This window comes from Pleurodeles waltl, chromosome 6 (genome assembly GCF_031143425.1).
Source record: "Pleurodeles waltl isolate 20211129_DDA chromosome 6, aPleWal1.hap1.20221129, whole genome shotgun sequence".
Classification (NCBI taxonomy): Eukaryota; Metazoa; Chordata; class Amphibia; order Caudata; family Salamandridae; genus Pleurodeles; species Pleurodeles waltl.
Window position 1 is genome coordinate 227,450,082 of NC_090445.1, and position 18,807 is coordinate 227,468,888.

The following is an 18,807-nucleotide window of genomic DNA, read 5'->3' on the forward strand; positions in this document are numbered from 1 at the left end:
TAGTCACAATAGAATGCAATGGGAGCACATAGGTATAGGGGCAACACAAACCATATACTCTAGAAGTGGAATGCGAACCACGAATGGACCCCAAACCTATGTGAGCTTGTAGAGGGTCGCTGGGACTGTAAGAAAACAGTGAGGGTTAGAAAAATAGCCCACCCCAAGACCCTGAAAAGTGGGTGCAAAGTGCACCTAAGTTCCCCAGAGAGCACAGAAGTCGTGATAGGGGAATTCTGCAAGGAAGACCAACACCAGCAATGTAACAACAATGGATTTCCAGACGAGAGTACCTGTGGAACAAGGGGACCAAGTCCAAGAGTCACGATCAAGTCGGGAGTGGGCAGATGCCAAGGAAATGCCAGCTGTTGGTGCAAAGAAGCTGCCACTGGATGGTAGAAGCTGTGGATTCTGCAAGAACGAAGAGGGCTAGAAACTTCCCCTTTGGAGGATGGATGTCCCACGTCGTGAAGAAGCATGCAGAGGTGTTTCCGTGCAGAAAGACCACAAACAAGCCTTGCTAGCTGCAAGGGTCGCGGTTAGGGTTTTTGGATGCTGCTGTGGCCCAGGAGGGACCAGGATGTCGCCAATTGCGTGAGGAGACAGAGGGGGCATCCAGCAAGACAAAGAGCCCACTCAGAAGTAAGCAACACCCGCAGAAGTGCCGGAACAGGCACTACGAAGAAGAGTGAACCAGAGCTCGCTCGAAGTCACAAAGGAAGGTGTGAGAAAGTAGCCTCTTTCTAGCCTTGTTACCCCCACTTTTGGCCTGTTTGTGAGTGTATGTCAGGGTGTTTTCACTGTCTCACTGGGATCCTGCTAGCCAGGGCCCAGTGCTCATAGTGAAGACCCTATGTTTTCAGTATGTTTGTTATGTGTCACTGGGACCCTGCTAGTCAGGACCCCAGTGCTCATAAGTTTGTGACCTATATGTATGTGTTCCCTGTGTGATGCCTAACTGTCTCACTGAGGCTCTGCTATCCAGAACCTCAGTGGTTATGCTCTCTCATTTCTTTCCAAATTGTCACTAACAGGCTAGTGACCAATTTCACCAATTTACATTGACATACTGGAACATCCTTATAATTCCCTAGTATATGGTACTGAGGTACCCAGGGTATTGGGGTTCCAGGAGATCCCTATGGGCTGCAGCATTTCTTGTGCCACCCATAGGGAGATCTGACAATTCTTAAACAGGCCTGCCAGTGCAGCCTGAGTGAAATAACGTACACGTTATTTCACAGCCATTTACCACTGCACTTAAGTAACTTATAAGTCACCTATATGTCTAACCTTTACCTGGTAAAGGTTGGGTGCTAAGTTGCTTAGTGTGTGGGCACCCTGGCACTAGCCAGGGTGCCCCCACATTGTTCAGGGCAAATTCCCCGGACTTTGTGAGTGCGGGGACACCATTACACGCGTGCACTATACATAGGTCACTACGTATGTATAGCTTCACAATGGTAACTCCGAACATGGCCATGTAACATGTCTAAGATCATGGAATTGCCCCCCCAATGCCATCCTGGCATTGGTGAGACAATCCCATGATCCCCCGGGTCTCTAGCACAGACCCGGGTACTGCCAAACTGCCTTTCCTGGGGTTTCACTGCAGCTGCTGCTGCTGCCAAACCCTCAGACAGGTTTCTGCCCTCCTGGGGTCCAGCCAGGCTTGGCCCAGGAAGGCAGAACAAAGGACTTCCTCAGAGAGAGGGTGTTACACCCTCTCCCTTTGGAAAAAGGTGTCAGGGCTGGGGAGGAGTAGCCTCCCCCAGCCTCTGGAAATGCTTTCATGGGCACAGATGGTGCCCATTTCTGCATAAGCCAGTCTACACCGGTCCAGGGATCCCCCAGCCCTGCTCTGGTGTGAAACTGGACAAAGGAAAGGGGAGTGACCACTCCCCTGACCTGCACCTCCCCTGGGAGGTGCCCAGAGCTCCTCCAGTGTGCTCCAGACCTCTTCCATCTTGGAAACAGAGGTGCTGCTGGCACACTGGACTGCTCTGAGTGGCCAGGGCCAGCAGGTGACGTCAGAGACTCCTCTTGATAGGCTCCTCCAGGTGTTGCTAGCCTGTCCTCTCTCCTAAGTAGCCAAACCTCCTTTTCTGGCTATTTAGGGTCTCTGCTTTGGGGAATTCTTCAGATAACAAATGCAAGAGCTCATCAGAGTTCCTCTGAATCTCTCTTTTCACCTTCTGCCAAGGAATCGACTGCTGACCGCGCTGGAAGCCTGCAAAACTGCAACAAAGTAGCAAAGACGACTACTGCGACCTTGTAACGCTGATCCTGCCGCCTTCTCGACTGTTTTCCTGGTGGTGCATGCTGTGGGGGTAGTCTCCCTCCTCTCTGCACTAGAAGCTCCGAAGAAATCTCCAGTGGGTCGACGGAATCTTCCCCCTGCAACCGCAGGCACCAAAGAACTGCATCACCGGTCCTCTGGGTCTCCTCTCAGCACGACGAGCGAGGTCCCTTGAACTCAGCAACTCTGTCCAAGTGACTCCCACAGTCCAGTGACTCTTCAGTCCAAGTTTGGTGGAGGTAAGTCCTTGCCGCCCCACGCTAGATTGCATTGCTGGGAACCGCGTGTTTTGCAGCTGCTCCGGCTCCTGTGCACTCTTCCAGGATTTCCTTTGTGCACAGCCAAGCCTGGGTCCCCGGCACTCTAACCTGCAGTGCACGACCTCCTGAGTTGTCCTCCGGCGTCGTTGGACCTTCCTTTGTGACTTCGGGTGAGCTCCGGTTCACTCCACTTTGTAGTGCTTGTTCCGGCACTTCTGCGGGTGCTGCTTGCTTCTGAGTGAGCTCCATGTCTTGCTGGACGCCCCCTCTGTCTCCTCACGCAATTGGCGACATCCTGGTCCCTCCTGGGCCACAGCAGCATCCAAAAACCCTAACCGCGACCCTTGCAGCTAGCAAGGCTTGTTTGCGGTCTTTCTGCACGAAAACACCTCTGCAAGCTTCTTCACGACATGGGACATCCATCCTCCAAAGGGGAAGTTTCTAGCCCTCTTCGCTCTTGCAGAATCCACAGCTTCTACCATCCGGTGGCAGCTTCTTTGCACCCACAGCTGGCATTTCCTGGGCATCTGCCCACTCCCGACTTGATCGTGACTCTTGGACTTGGTCCCCTTGTTCCACAGGTACTCTCGTCTGGAAATCCATCGTTGTTGCATTGCTGGTGTTGGTCTTTCTTGCAGAATTCCCCTATCACGACTTCTGTGCTCTCTGGGGAACTTAGGACACTTTGCACCCACTTTTAGGGTCTTGGGGTGGGCTATTTTTCTAACCCTCACTGTTTTCTTACAGTCCCAGCGACCCTCTACGAGCTCACATAGGTTTGGGGTCCATTCGTGGTTCGCATTCCACTTCTAGAGTATATGGTTTGTGTTGCCCCTATCCCTATGTGCTCCCATTGCATTCTATTGTGACTATACATTGTTTGCACTGTTTTCTATTGCTATTACTGCATAGTTTGGTATTGTGTACATATATCTTGTGTATATTTGCTATCCTCATACTGAGGGTACTCACTCAGATACTTTGGCATATTGTCATAAAAATAAAGTACCTTTATTTTTAGTATATCTGTGTATTGTGTTTTCTTATGATATTGTGCATATGACACTAGTGGTACTGTAGGAGCTTCACTCGTCTCCTAGTTCAGCCTAAGCTGCTCTGCTAAGCTACCATTTTCTATCAGCCTAAGCTGCTAGACCCCTCTTCTACACTAATAAGGGATAACTGGACCTGGTACAGAGTGTAAGTACCCCTTGGTACCCACTACAAGCCAGGCCAGCCTCCTACAGAAGGTCCCACGACGCCGGAGGACAACTCAGGAGGTCGTGCACTGCAGGTTAGAGTGCCGGGGACCCAGGCTTGGCTGTGCACAAAGGAAATCCTGGAAGAGTGCACAGGAGCCGGAGCAGCTGCAAATCACGCGGTACCCAGCAATGCAGTCTAGCGTGGGGAGGCAAGGACTTACCTCCACCAAAGTTGGACTGAAGAGTCACTGGAATGTGGGAGTCACTTAGACAGAGTTGCTGAGTTCAAGGGACCTCGCTCGTCGTGCTGAGAGGAGACCCAGAGGACTGGTGATGCAGTCTTTTGGTGCCTGCGGTGGCAGGGGGAAGATTCCGTCGACCCACGGGAGATGTTCTTCGGAGCTTCTAGTGCAGAGAGGAGGCAGACTACCCCCACAGCATGCACCACCAGGAAAACAGTCCAGAAGGCAGCAGGATCAGCGATACAAGGTTGCAGTAGTCGTCTTTGCTACTTTGTTGCGGTTTTGCAGGCTTCCAGCGCGGTCAGCAGTCGATTCCTTGGCAGAAGGGGAAGAGAGAGATGCAGAGGAACTCTGATGAGCTCTTGCATTCGTTATCTAAAGAATTCCCCAAAGCAGAGACCCTAAATAGCCAGAAAAGGAGGTTTGGCTACTTAGGAGAGAGGATAGGCTAGCAACACCTGGAGGAGCCTATCAGAAGGAGTCTCTGACGTTACCTGCTGGCACTGGCCACTCAGAGCAGTCCAGTGTGCCAGCAGCACCTCTGTTTCCAAGATGGCAGAGGTCTGGAGCACACTGGAGGAGCTCTGGGCACCTCCCAGGGGAGGTACAGGTCAGGGGAGTGGTCACTCCCCTTTCCTTTGTCCAGTTTCGCGCCAGAGCAGGGCTGGGGAATCCCTGAACCGTGTAGACTGGCTTTTGCAGAGATGGGCACCATCTGTGCCCATCAAAGCATTTCCAGAGGCTGGGGGAGGCTACTCCTCCCCAGCCCTGACACCTTTTTCCAAAGGGAGAGGTTGTAACACCCTCTCTCTGAGGAAGTCCTTTGTTCTGCCTTCCTGGGCCAAGCCTGGCTGGACCCCAGGAGGGCGGAAACCTGTCTGAGGGGTTGGCAGCAGCAGCAGCTGCAGTGAAACCCCAGGAAAGGCAGTTTGGCAGTACCCGGGTCTGTGCTAGAGACCCAGGGGATCATGGGATTGTCTCACCAATGCCAGGATGGCATTGGGGGGGGCAATTCCATGATCTTAGACATGTTACATGGCCATGTTCGGAGTTACCATTGTGAAGCTATACATACGTAGTGACCTATGTATAGTGCACGCGTGTAATGGTGTCCCCGCACTCACAAAGTCCGGGGAATTTGGCCTGAACAATGTGGGGGCACCCTGGCTAGTGCCAGGGTGCCCACACATTAAGTAACTTAGCACCCAACCTTTACCAGGTAAAGGTTAGACATATAGGTGACTTATAAGTTACTTAAGTGCAGTGGTAAATGGCTGTGAAATAACGTGGACGTTATTTCACTCAGGCTGCAATGGCAGAATTGTCAGAGCTCCCTATGGGTGGCACAAGAAATGCTGCAGCCCATAGGGATCTCCTGGAACCCCAATACCCTGGGTACCTCAGTACCATATACTAGGGAATTATAAGGGTGTTCCAGTATGCCAATATGAATTGGTGAAATTGGTCACTAGCCTGTTAGTGACAATTTGTACAGAGAGAGCATAACCACTGAGGTTCTGGTTAGCAGAGCCTCAGTGAGACAGTTAGGCATCACACAGGGAACACATACATATAGGTCACAAACTTATGAGCACTGGGGTCCTGGCTAGCAGGGTCCCAGTGACACATAACAAACATACTGAAAACATAGGGTCTTCACTATGAGCACTGGGCCCTGGCTAGCAGGATCCCAGTGATACAGTGAAAACACCTGACATATACTCACAAACAGGCCAAAAAATGGGGGTAACAAGGCTAGAAAGAGGCTAGTTTCTCACAGTGTGATCCAAGGTTACCATGTTTAAAGGGAGAGAGCATATGCACTTTAGCACTGGTTAGCAGTGGTAAAGTGCACAGAGTCTAAAAACCAGCAAAAACAGTGTCCAAAAAGTGGAGGGAGGCAGGCAGGCAAAAGGTTAGGGGTGACCACCCTAAGGCTGTCAGGTCTAACAACCAGCCTTGTCAGAGGTTGGTCTCCAGGGGTTGAGGCAAGCGCCTGGGGAACCACAAGGTCCAAGGTCCACAGGAGTTCTTCATCCTTATCGAAGGCAGGCAGTCCTCCCAAGACTTTGGAGGTTGCTGGGCTGCAGGACAGTCATCTTCTGGGTGCAGGTTCTTTGACGGCTGCAGACAGGCCGGTAGGGCTGGGACCAAGTCAGTTGGGGTCTTCAGTCTTCTTTACTGAGCAACTTCTCTTTTGTCTAGCTCTTCTTAGGTCAACAGGAATCTGATTCTAGGGTTCAGGGGTGCCACCTAAATATTGAATACAGGGGCAGTGCAGGAAGTGCCAGGAGGTAGCCAATGGGCTACTCACCTTTAGGTTTACTACACCCTTCCTATGACCACTTTCTTTGAGAAGTGCCATAGCCCTAACCTTACTGGCCTAATTATTTTCATGCAAGATGGAGGAATTTAAAAAGTAGTGTCCATTTCAGCTTGTCCACCCTAGGGATGGGACTGGCATGAAGTGGGCACTCCTAATTTAACTAATTTTTCCGTCAGTCCTCCTGCCAAAAGGCAGGTCAGGAACTGGGGGTTGGCCTCCTCTATCATTTAGAGAGTCCAGGGTTGCATTATAAAGGTGGCAAGGTCTTTGAAGCCCCCGCCCTGGAATGTCTATCCTGTCTGGGAGACGAGGTCACACCTCTGCCCAGAGCAGGCCTTTGTTCTGAGCCCCCTAGAGCATTGGCTTTCATCTCAGGGGGCCAGAACTCTGTCTAAGGTGGCTGTACTGGTTTTGACCAGTCTGCCCTCACTAGAAGTTGGTAGGTTTTTCAGGGGACACCTCTAAAGTGCCCTCTGAGTGGGTGTATTAATAAATCCATCACTAGATTCAGTGAAGATTTATGAATATGAGAGGTTTGATACCAAACACCCCTATTGTCAGTGAAGCCATCAATCATGTAGCTGGGGAACTTATAATGACCAGTGCCCAGCACATGTACTTAAAATGGCTTCACTTTTCACTTACTGTGTCTTGAGAATCGACAAAGACATAGCAGGGGCATATCTGCTCATGTGGGTATTCCCTAACATGTAATATAATGCACCCTACCTTTAGGGCTAGAAGATCTGCTAGACGGGTGACTTACATATATTGCATGCAGTGCAAAGGGGGCAGGTCACACAGCCTGTGTGCCATGTTGTGTTTTTAGTTCTGCACCATCTCACACAGTCTTTAAAAAGCAGCACTGTGTGCACTTAGTGAGGTGGTCCCTGAGGGTGGCACAATTTGTGCTGCAGCCCCCATGCTCTGGATACTGGGGGGACTAAGGGCCAGATGTACCAAAGGATTTTACCCATTCTGTGTCTATGGGAAAAAGCTTTCGTACATATGGCCCTTACTGTGGTAGCTTAAGGTTTGCCAATTGGGAAAAATGACTGTACAGTTTCAGGGAAAGGGATCTGGCACTGGGGACCTGTTTAGCAAGGACCCACTGCACTTTCAGTCGAAACTCCACCAGAAACCAGGCAGAAAGTCCAGATGTGACCATGCCAAAAAGGCACTTTCCTACAAACACCAAGCCTGCTTCATATCGTACACCCACCCTTTCCCCTAGAATCTTGCAATGGTCAGCCTTCAAAGGCCTATCTCTCTCAGATCTTGCTGACATACTCCACTCACTCAAAGCAACTTCTTTTGAAGATGATGCCTTACCATTGTTTTTAATCAAAGCTGTCTCTGGGGATGCTCTCTTACCCCCTACTTACCATTGTCAATGTCTCCTTCACTCAAAGCATCTTCCCAGAAGCTCTCAAAAGAGGTGAAATCCTCCCACTCTTAAAGAAAACTACACAAGATGCTGATGACCTCGCAAACTACAAGCCCATCAGTCACTTCCCGTTCTTCAGTAAGATCATTGAAAATGCAGTCTAGGTTCAACTCCAAGATCAAACTAATGCTAAGCATCACCTGCACAACTACTAGTCTAGCTTCGGATCACAGCGCTGCAGCACAGAGACCAATACCTTACACATCATAGACCATGCTCTATGACCACAGATGAAGATGACATCTGTCTCCTGGTATTGCTGAACACCTCAGGTGCCTTTGACACAGTTGACCCTCTGGCTCTCATATGCACCCTGAAGTCTCAAATGGGATTCACTGACAGTCTATTCACTGGTTCTCCTCCTATCTTTCTAACGAACACCAGTTTGTTCACATTGACATCTCCAGGTTACAAAAGATCTCTATTGCTTGTGGAGTCTCCCAGGGTCCTATATTGTCTCTTGTCATCTTCAACCTTTACAAGAATTTGCTTGATGGCCTAGTCAATGATCAAGATTCACTAATATGCCACTGATAGACAACTCTACTTGAAAGGTACCTCTGCTTCAGACATCCAGTGCCTCAAATACTGCTTGCACAAAATCCAGACCTGCATTTCCATCATCTAGCTGAAGCTCAAACTAACCAAGACAGAATTCCTGGTGTTTGCCAAAAACAAGATATAGTACAAACCTTCCTCAATTAGATGAACATTTGAAGGCTTCAAACCACAGTTTTCACAGAATGCAAAATTACTTGCATTCAACCTGGATACCAACCTCACCCTTGAGGAACACACTGCTAGAAAAAAACAAAGATGGCCTGATACCAGCTCACTCTTCCAAAGAAAGTCAAACTGTCCTTGTACTCTTGCATTTGGATGATGGTACTGCCCTGCTCCATGGCCTCCCAGACTCAACATTGGCACCCCGTAGGGGCATCCTACATGCTAGCACGTCTCATCCACTACTTGAAGAAATACGAGCACATCATTCCAGTCCAGTCCTGATGGAACTCCATTGGCTACCCTTGCCAATCTGTACAGCCTTCAAAACAAGCTGCATCATTTACAAAGCCACTACAACCAACACCTTTGCCGATCTTGCAGACAAGCTCACCAACTCTGATGGTTCTCAGTACACCCATAGCCAAGACACCATCAGACAGCAGAGTAAGTGTAAAAAAAATAAAAACAAGACCGCTGGCCTTTTAAATCTATACAGGACCAGAATAAAATAATTTTTCCACTAGGTAATTTTTTTCTACTAATCTTGTTCATTCAAACATCAATCATATACTCAATCCATGTCAACAAGAAGATATAATCTAAGAACACTGTGAAAACAACCACATCATATTCTTATTTTTTTTATTCTTGGTGAGACGTTGACTGCAGGAACGGCACTGAAGGTTCAAGTCAAGATATGAGTTTAAACAAGCAGGACAACTAAAATAGAACGTATTCGGAGCTCTAGCTGGAGGCTTCCTCTTACACATCAATCAAAAGGGAAGGGGCATTGAATGAATTACAGCACGGGTCTCCAAGCTTTCCTGTATTGAGAGCTACTTATGTTCAATGAAAATCATCCTGAGCTACTAATATTAGTGATGAAGTAGTGACCACATCAGTGCATAAGGAAAGGTTGAATGACTTTTAACTAGGTAATATATAACAGCTGTAGCTGCAACATTCTGGTGGTCATTACAACCCTGGCGGACGGTGTTAAAACGGTGGTATGACCGCCAACAGGCCAGCGGTAAAAAAATGGAATTACGACCGTGGCGGAAACTGCCAACAAAGACAGCCACTTTAACACTCCGACCGCCACGGCGGTACAAACAAATAACGCGGCGGTCACCGCCAACAGACAGGCGGAGGACAATGTACTGCCCACCTTTTCCAGGGCGGATTCACCGCTGACAAAAACACGGCGGAAACAGGACTTCGAAGGGAAAACGCTCACCTCTACACACCCCACGAGGAATGCGGACGCCATGGAACCAGAGCTGCAGATCCTGCCAGCCCTTATCTTCTTGCTCCTCTACCAGGAGCACGAACGCCGGTGGCGAAGACCACCGTGAGTACTGCACCTACGACACAGGGGGGGGAGGGAAAAGAGAGTGACACACACACGCAACACCCCCACCCCCACCCTCACCCACCACAACACACACATTAATACAGCATGATACATTACAGTTACAACCCCTAACCCCCCCCGGAAGAATGCAAAGACCAAAGGAAATGAGTGTAACCATTGTAATATATTAAAATCCAGTACGCAAAAATATACATATATATACACTATAAACAAAATATACACCAAGAATAGTAGTCCAGGTAGTGCTCCATTGAAGTCCGTGGAACACTGGGCCCACACGGTATGGGCGAGGCCCACACAAGATCCCCGACCATGACAGAGAGAACACTACAGGGGCATCAGATACCAATTAAACAGGCACCTCAGGGGGAGGGAAAGGGGGGGCACTTCAGCCGGTTGAGTGCACGACGCCAAATCCACGAGAGGGCCACATGCCCACTGTTCCATCCTGGGGAGTGCAAAGCCACAGTCTCTCAAGTCTCTACAGTGGGTGGGCTGCCCACTGTTCCATCCTGGGGAGTGCAAAGCCACAGTCTCTGAAGTCTCTACAGTGGGTGGGTTGCCCACTGTTCCATCCTGGGGAGTGCAAAGCCACAGTCTCTCAAGTGGATAACATTCTCCACTGGTTCTGGAGGGGGCTTTGTGCCCAGAGTGCTTCATCCTGCCAAGGACAGAGGTAGTGGATGTCAATCTCCACTGGTTCTGGAGGGGGCCCTGTGCCCAGAGTGCTTCATCCTGCCAAGGACAGATGTAGTGGATGTCAATCTCCACTGGTTCTGGAGGGGGCCTTGTGCCCAGAGTGCTTCATCCTGCCAAGGACAGAGGTAGTGGATGTCAATCTCCACTGGTTCTGGAGGGGGCCTTGTGCCCAGAGTGCTTCATCCTGCTCGTGGTGGCCTCAGTAGCGTCAGAGCTTTTGGCGCTCATGGGCCTGCGGTGCTTGTAGCGGTGGTGCCCTGTTCAGCGGTGCTTGTAGCGGCGGAGCCCTGTTTAGCGGTGCTTGTGGCGGCGGTGTCCTTGGCAGCGGTGCTTGTGGCGGCGGTGTCCTTGGCAGCGGTGCCCTGTTCAGCAGTGCTTGTAGCGGCGGTGCTCTGTTCAGTGGTGCTTGTGGCGGCAGTGTCCTTGGCAGCAGTGCTTGTGGCGGCGGTGCCCTGTTCAGCGGTGCTTGTGGCGGCGGTGCCCTGTTCAGCGGTGCTTGTGGCGGCGGTGCCCTGTTCAGCGGTGCTTGTAGCGGCGGTGCCCTGTTCAGCAGTGCTTGTGGCGGCGGTGTCCTTGGCAGCGGTGCTTGTGGCGGTGGTGCCCTGTTCAGCGGTGCTTGTGGCGGTGGGCTCTTTTGCAGTGACTCAGCTGCTGGCGGTCCTCTCTGGCCCAGCGGGGCTTGTGCTGGCGGTCCTCTCTAGCCCAGCGGGGCTGGTGCTGGCGGTCCTCTCTGGCCCAGCGGGGCTTGTGCTGGCGGTCCTCTCTGGCCCAGCGGGGCTGGTGCTGGCGGTCCTCTCTAGCCCAGCGGGGCTTGTGCTGGCGGTCCTCTCTAGCCCAGCGGCGCTTGTGCTGGCGGCCCTCTCTGGCCCAGCGGGGCTTGTGCTGGCGGTCCTCTCTGGCCCAGCGGGGCTGGTGCTGGCGGATGATGGCGGATGATGGCGGTGCCCTCCTGAGCAGGGGGATGATGGCGGTGGCCTCCTGAGCAGCAGGGCAGGTGCTGGCGGTGGCCTCTTGTGCAGCGGGGATGATGGCGGTGGCCTCCTGGGCATCAGGGATGATGGCGGTGGCCTCCTGGGCAGCAGAGATGATGGCGGTGGCCTCCTGGGCAGGGTGATGATGGCGGTCTTCTCCGTCATGCTGCTCTTCCCAGACCTGCTGACTTTCTTATGGCCCTTCCCCACCTTGGAAGGTGTCGCAGCTGACTCCACACTCCCACCTGGACCCCTGGGAGCGGCTTTGGTGGCTGGAGTCTTCCCCCTCTCCCGCCGGGCACTGGCCAACTTTTGATGCTTGACAGGTGGGGGACTGTCCGTGCTGTGGCTCCGTGCTACACTGGCTGCCCTGGTGGCCGGTGCACTCCAGATTCCGGTGACTACAGGCACCACTGGTCCCAGAGATGTTGTGGCTGAGGTGCTAGGTGTGGGAAAGAGGTCAAGGTTGGACAGGAAAAGTTTTTGGGAGACACTGGGACGGGTAGCTGGAGGGGGTTTGGGAGTGGAGGAAGAGGTTGTGGTTGTAGGAGGTGTTGGTGTGGTGACTTTGGGTGAAGGTGCATGCGCTGGAGGCTGTCGTGAGGTGGAAGGCTGTTGGGTGGGTGTGTGCCTGCGTTTGTGTATCTTGGGAGGTGGCGTCACAGACACACTGGGAGAGGACACAGGGGATGTGTGAATGGTAGTGGGGGTGGTGACTGCACGTGAGGGGGTGTGGTGGTATGTGTGCTGGTGATGGGAGTAGTGGCTGTAGATGTAGTGCATGCAGGTGTGAGTGTAGACGAGACTGGGAGGGAGACGAGGAGGAGGGGGACACAGTGGAGGCAGTGGATGTTGGTAACCGATTTGACTAACTGGATACAGAAGCGCTGCGTGATGATTTGAACGCGGCCCTCTGAGAATGTGATTTACTGATTGATAGATACCCAGATTAAGTCTGATGAGTGGGATTTACTAGCTTTTTGAAATTTTGTGAAAGCCCTGATGAAGTCTTTGAGAGTAATTATCTCATAGGACGAAACACGTGTTGGCTGTTGTTGCAATATGGATATTGGTTCCAAGGATGGATATTGTTGCTCTGATGGACTTCCTATCTCAAGATTAAATTGAGTTCTTGTGCTCACGAATCCCGGTCCAACTGATATTTTTATGCTATTTGCACTAAACAATAAGTTTGGACTAAAAACATATATGAAGGATTGAGCTTCAATTCATGATTGCCCTGACAACTGTTTATCGCAGTGGATGTTGGTGTGTCTGCATGTTTGTGATGCTTGCGTGAGTGCCTGTGGGATGTGTGGTGCTTATGTTTGCCTGAGCTTCCCATGTGTGTTGACGTGTGTGCATGCTGGTCTGAAGGTGTGCTTGGGATAGGCTGAGGTACAGGGGATTGGGTCTGGGTGGAGGAAGTTGGAGGGGGGAGGCTAGACACAGGGACAATGGCTGCCATCAGTGCTGAGGCCAGAGTCTGAAAAGCTCACTGAAGGGCCGCCTGACCAGAATGAATGCCCTCCAGGAATTCATTTGTTTGTTGCAACTGCCTTTCTACCCCCTGGATGACATTCAAAAGGGTAGACTGCCCAACAGTGAGGGACCTGAGGAGGTCAATGGCCTCCTCACTGAGGGCAGCAGGGGTGACTGGGGCAGGGCCTGAGGTGCCTGGGGCGAAGGTGATGCCCACCCTCCTGGGTGAGCAGCCACGGGGAAAGGGCAGAGGGGCTGATGGGATGGTGGAGCTGATAGGGGGGGAGGAAGCTAAAACCTGTAGATGCGGGGGCACAGATGTTGCCGCCACCACAAGGGAGCTCCCATCAGAGGACGAGTCTGTGTCACTGGTGTCAGCTCCTGTCCCCGCCGTGGAGCTCCCCTCGCCCTCCGTCCCACTGGTGAAATCAGACTCCGTAGTGTCGCCCTCCAGGGCCATGTGGGATGCAGCTCCCTCCTGCTCCGGTGCCACTGCTCCTCCGCCTGATGATGCTAATGCACACAAGAACAGGGAGACCACAAAAAGGGGGGGGGAACGACAGAAGAAAGACATGTTGAGTGCATGCATTACCGCTACTGTTGGCGGACACGACAGACACAGAAGCCCCCTGCACTACGCCGCACTCTTGGGCTCCACTGTTTAATCCCTGGGACATGGCCTACAAGGTTATGGACAACATCTGCACACATGGATGACACAGGAGCATGACTAGGTGTACTTGGCACTCTACAGAGGTGGGGTGGGGTGCCACATAGCCTGCCTTACGGAGGGACCTTGCCTACTAAACTCGGCCTGGCCTAGGGAAACCCACAGCACACCTCCCCCACCCAGACACCTTCACTGCGCGCAAAATCAGCAGGATGAGAGTGTACTCACCCCCTTGTGGCTGCTGTGATGCCCCCAAGAGCCCATCCAACTCCGGGTACGCCACCGCCAGGATCCTGAACATCAGGGGGGTCATGGTGCGATGGGCACCCCTCCCACGTTGGGAGGCCATCCCCAGCTGAGCCTCCGCCGTCGTCTTGCTCCAGCGGCGAATGTCCTCCCATCTCTTACGGCAGTGGGTGCTCCGTCTGTGGTAGACCCCCAGGGTCCGGACGTCCTTGGCGATGGCACGCCAAATATCTTTTTTCCAGTGGGCACTGACCTACATGAATTGTACAGGGGGAAGAGGAATTATATTACCAACTGCACCGTCACAGTCATTGGCCCCCATCCCTACCCTTGCCATGTGGCACATGCACTCATCGTCGTTTCATGCATGCCTCAATCTCCCCACCCATCTTTCATCCACCCCACTCCACACAGGCATTGCCCATACAGCATGCTCCCAGTGTACTTACCTGTTTGTCTGGAGGACCGTAGAGTAGCGTGTACTGGGGGAGGACCCCATCCACGAGTTTCTCCAACTCCTCCAATGTGAAGACAGGGGCCCTTTCCCAAGACACTCAAGCCATTGTCTCTTCCAGACCGAGGTCACAGCAGCACTTGCAGTGTAGGTCCTCTCCTGTCGAAGATCAGGTATCGAGTGATTGAACAGACAGAAAATAGCGGTCACGTCCGCGGCGGTGTGTACCGTCACCGCCGGTGTACATCATCATTGGCTCCTGGGACCCATAGGGTCCAATGTTAACCAATGCGGCATTGCGCTGCGGTCTTCGACCGCCTACCGCGACGGTGTACAACGCCAGCGCAGTTACCTCCCATCCCATTGTCCCACTTTACAGGTCAGGCAGCCGCCATTTCAGGGGCCTACATGGCTTAATTTTTAACTGCGTCACACATACCTAGGCCTAGCCTCAACACACATACAGGCCACTTTTCGGATTATGATTTGTGTTCTGTGTAAGCTGTGGGTATGTACCTCTGAGTTGGTTGACTCTGTGCTCGCTGTTGTCCTTCATAGGCACCGTCCGCTGGGACATGTGAGGAGATGGCGGCATCCTCCGGTGTACAGACCGCTGGTGGACCTGTCGACAATGGAGGAAAGACATTTGATCATCACCTACAGGCTTGACCATGCCACAACCCAGGAACTGTGTACCCAGCTGGAGCCAGACCTGATGTCAGCTATCCGCCATCCCACAGGAATCCCCCCTCAAGTGCAGGTACTGTCAGAGCTCCATTTACTTGCAAGTGGGTCATTTCAAACAACAGTGGCCATAGCATCAGGGATGTCCCAGCCTATGTTTTCCAACGTGTTGTCCAGCATGTTGTCTGCCCTGCTGAAACACATGCGGAGCTACATCATTTTCCCTCAGGTGGAGGATTTGCCTACAGTGAAAGGTGATTTGTATGCCCTGGGACATATCCCCAACATCACAGGTGCCATTGATGGGACCCATGTGGCTTTGATACCCCCCCGCAGGAGTGAAAAGGTGTACAGAAACCGGAAGAGTTATCATTCCATGAATGTGCAGATGGTGTGGTTGGCAGACCAGTACATCTCCTATGTGAATGCCAAGTTCCCTGGCTCAGTGCATGACACCTACATCCTGTGGAATAGCAGCATCCCTTATGTGATGGGTCAACTCCAGAGGCACAGTGCGTGGCTATTAGGTGAGCACATGGACCCAATACAGTGGGAATAGTTGTCTGGGTCTGGGGATATCCCTACAGGTTAGTGTGTGTCTAACAGTTGTCCCTCGCCATTTGCAGGTGACTCTGGTTACCCCAACCTGTCATGGCTACTGACCCCAGTGAGGAATCCCAGGACAAGGGCAGAGGAATGCTACAATGAGGCCCATGGGCAAACTCGGCGGATTATAGAGTGGACCTTCGGCCTCCTGAAGGCCAGGTTCAGGTGCCTCCATATGACAGGTGGATCCCTATTCTACTCACCAAAGAAGGTTTGCCAGATCATCGTGGCCTGCTGTATGCTTCACAACTTAGCTTTGCGACGACAGGTGCCTTTTCTGCAGGAGGATGGTCCAGATGGCGGTGTTGTTGCAGCTGTGGAGCCTGTGGACAGTGAAGACGAGGAAGCAGAAGAAGAGGACAAGGACAACAGGAACTCGGTGATCCTGCAATATTTCCAGTGAGACGTACAGACCTGCCTAATACATGTACTTTAACACTACAACCTCTCTACTGTCTGTCGTTTTCACCCAGTGTATGGTCACTGAGTTGTCACTTTCCCTTACGATTTCACAGATGTGGGTCCCACTGTGTGACATCTGCTTAGATTCCTCATGGACTAGAGCTGTGTGACATAGGTATGTTGACATTACAATTGAAAGAGCATTTTGTCACTGTAATTGCTAATACACAATTTCGAAATCACAGACTGATTCCAGATTGTTTTGTGCTTCAAGGGTGTTTATTTAAGTGCTCAATATTGGAGGGGGTTGTAAGATGGTGAGGGGGGATGGTGGAGGAATGTCCATGGCAGAGTCCAGTCTAATAGTCTCACAGGTGTATTGCCCAAATGGGCATAGGAAGTGGAGCTGGGGCAGTTTGAGGATGGACAGGGTGACAAAGTGGGACAGAAGGATGACAATCAGGGTGGTCTCATTTCTTGGCGGGGTCTTGGCATCTTTCTCTGTCTTTGTCCTGGATCTCAGGGACCGTTTGCGGGGTGGTTCTCTCTCTGCAGGGGGTGGGGTGCTGGTGTGGTGGTCCTGTGGCGGGGCACCTGTCCACTAGCGCCGGCAGAGGTGGTGGGCTGTTCATCGTCCATGCTAGTGTCAGGGGCCCCTTGTTGTGCTACAGTGTCCCTCCTGGTGTTGAGTACTTCCTTCAACACCCCTACGATGGTGCCCAGGGTGGAATTGATGGTTCTGAGTTCCTCCCTGAAGCCCAAATACTGTTCCTCCTGCAGGCGCTGGGTCTCCTGAAACTTGGCCAGTACCGTTGCCATCGTCTCCTGGGAGTGGTGGTAGGCTCCCATGATGGAGGAGAGGGCCTCGAGGAGAGTGGGTTCCCTTGGCCTGTCCTCCTCCTGTCGCACAGCAGCCCTCCCAGTTCCCCTGTGTTCCTGGGCCTCCGTCCCCTGGACCGTGTTCCCACTACCACTGCCCCCAGGTCCCTGTTGTTGCTGGGGTGGTGGGTTAGCCTGGGTTCCCTGTAGTGGTGGACACACTGCTGCTTGACGTTTCCTGGGGACAGAGGTATGGGCCCGCTGGGTGGGTGCTGTGCTGGTGTTTCCAGAGGGAGGAAGCTCTGTAGTGGCCTGTGACTGTGTGAGGGGAACCGACTGCCCCGAGGTCCCCGATGGGCCGGGCTGGTCATATAGATCCAGTTGGACAGAGGTGCTGTCATCACTGTGGGCCTCTTCTGTTGGTGGTGTGGACATGTGTGGACCCTTCTGTCCGGTGACGTTGGGTAGTGGTATAAAAGAATGTTTATTACATCTGTGTGTGGCATGGTGTGCAATAGGTGGGTGACCGTGTACCCCAGTGCTTGCATTCCTGTGGGGGACCTTGTGTGATGGTGGTTTAGGGGGGTGTATGGGTATCTGTAGTGGCCATGCTTTGGTGATGGGTGTCCATGCTTTGTTGTTGCATGCAGGGCTTGGTGTTGGGATGGGTGGTTTGTGATATTGGGACATTTGTGAGGAGTTGGAGTGATGGGGTGAGGGTGAGTGTGGGGGTATGTGATGGCATGCAGGTAGGGTGGGGGATGTAATAGTAAAGCTTTGACTTACCAGAGTCCATTCCTACATCTACTCCTGCGAGGCCCTCAGGATGCAGAATCGCCAATACCTGCTCCTCCCATGTTGTTAGTTGTGGGGGAGGAGGTGGGGGTCTGCCGCCAGTACGCTGAACCGCAAGGTGGTGTCTTGAGACCACGGAACGCACCTTCCCCCGTAGGTCGTTCCACCTCTTCCTGATGTCATCCCTATTTCTTGGGTGCTGTCCCATTGCGTTGACCCTGTCCACTATTCTTCGCCATAGCTCCATCTTCCTAGCTATGGAGGTGTGCTGCACCTGTGCTCCAAATAGCTGTGGCTCTACCCGGACGATTTCCTCCACCATGACCCTGAGCTCCTCCTCAGAGAACCTGGGGTGTCTTTGCCGTGCCATGGGGGGGTGTGGGTGATGTGTGGGGTGGTGTGTGTGGTGATAAGTGTGCTGATATGTAGTGGTGTGTTGTGTGAGGTGCGTGGAAGTTCTGTGGGTGATGGTATTGTGTGACTGTGGATTCTTGGTATTAGTTTGTAGTGTCTCTCTCTGGCCTTCTCTCTGTGATTCTGGTCGTAGGGGTTTGTGGGTGATGTGGGTGTGTGTTTTATATTGTATTGGATGTGTGGGATTGGTGTGTGTATGTGTATCAGGTGTGTGTATTTGGAATTGTCCAATGTGGTAGTGTTTTGTATATGTGTGTGTATTTTGAGCGCAGCGGTGTGTACCGCCAATAGAATACCGCGGTTGAAGACTGCCGCGTGGATGCGTGTGTCGTGATAGTGTGGACGTATTTCTGTTGGCGTGACGGTGGAGGTTTTGTTATCGCCAGTTTATCACTGACCTTCGGTGTGGCGGACTTGTGTGGGTGTCTGAATTTTGGCGGATTCCGTGCTGTGGGTCATAATAGCTGTGGCGGAATTCCGCGGCCGCGGCGGTGTGTTGGCGGTCTTCTGCACGGCAGTAAGTGGCTCTTTCCGCCAATGTTGTAATGACCGCCTCTGTCTCCAAGGTATTATTGTGAATAATACATCTCTCCAACTTAAATAAAAATAAGAGATTTAAAAACATTTTAAAAATTCAACCATTTTTTCCCAAACAACATCTTGTGAGCACTGAAAATACACACATTTT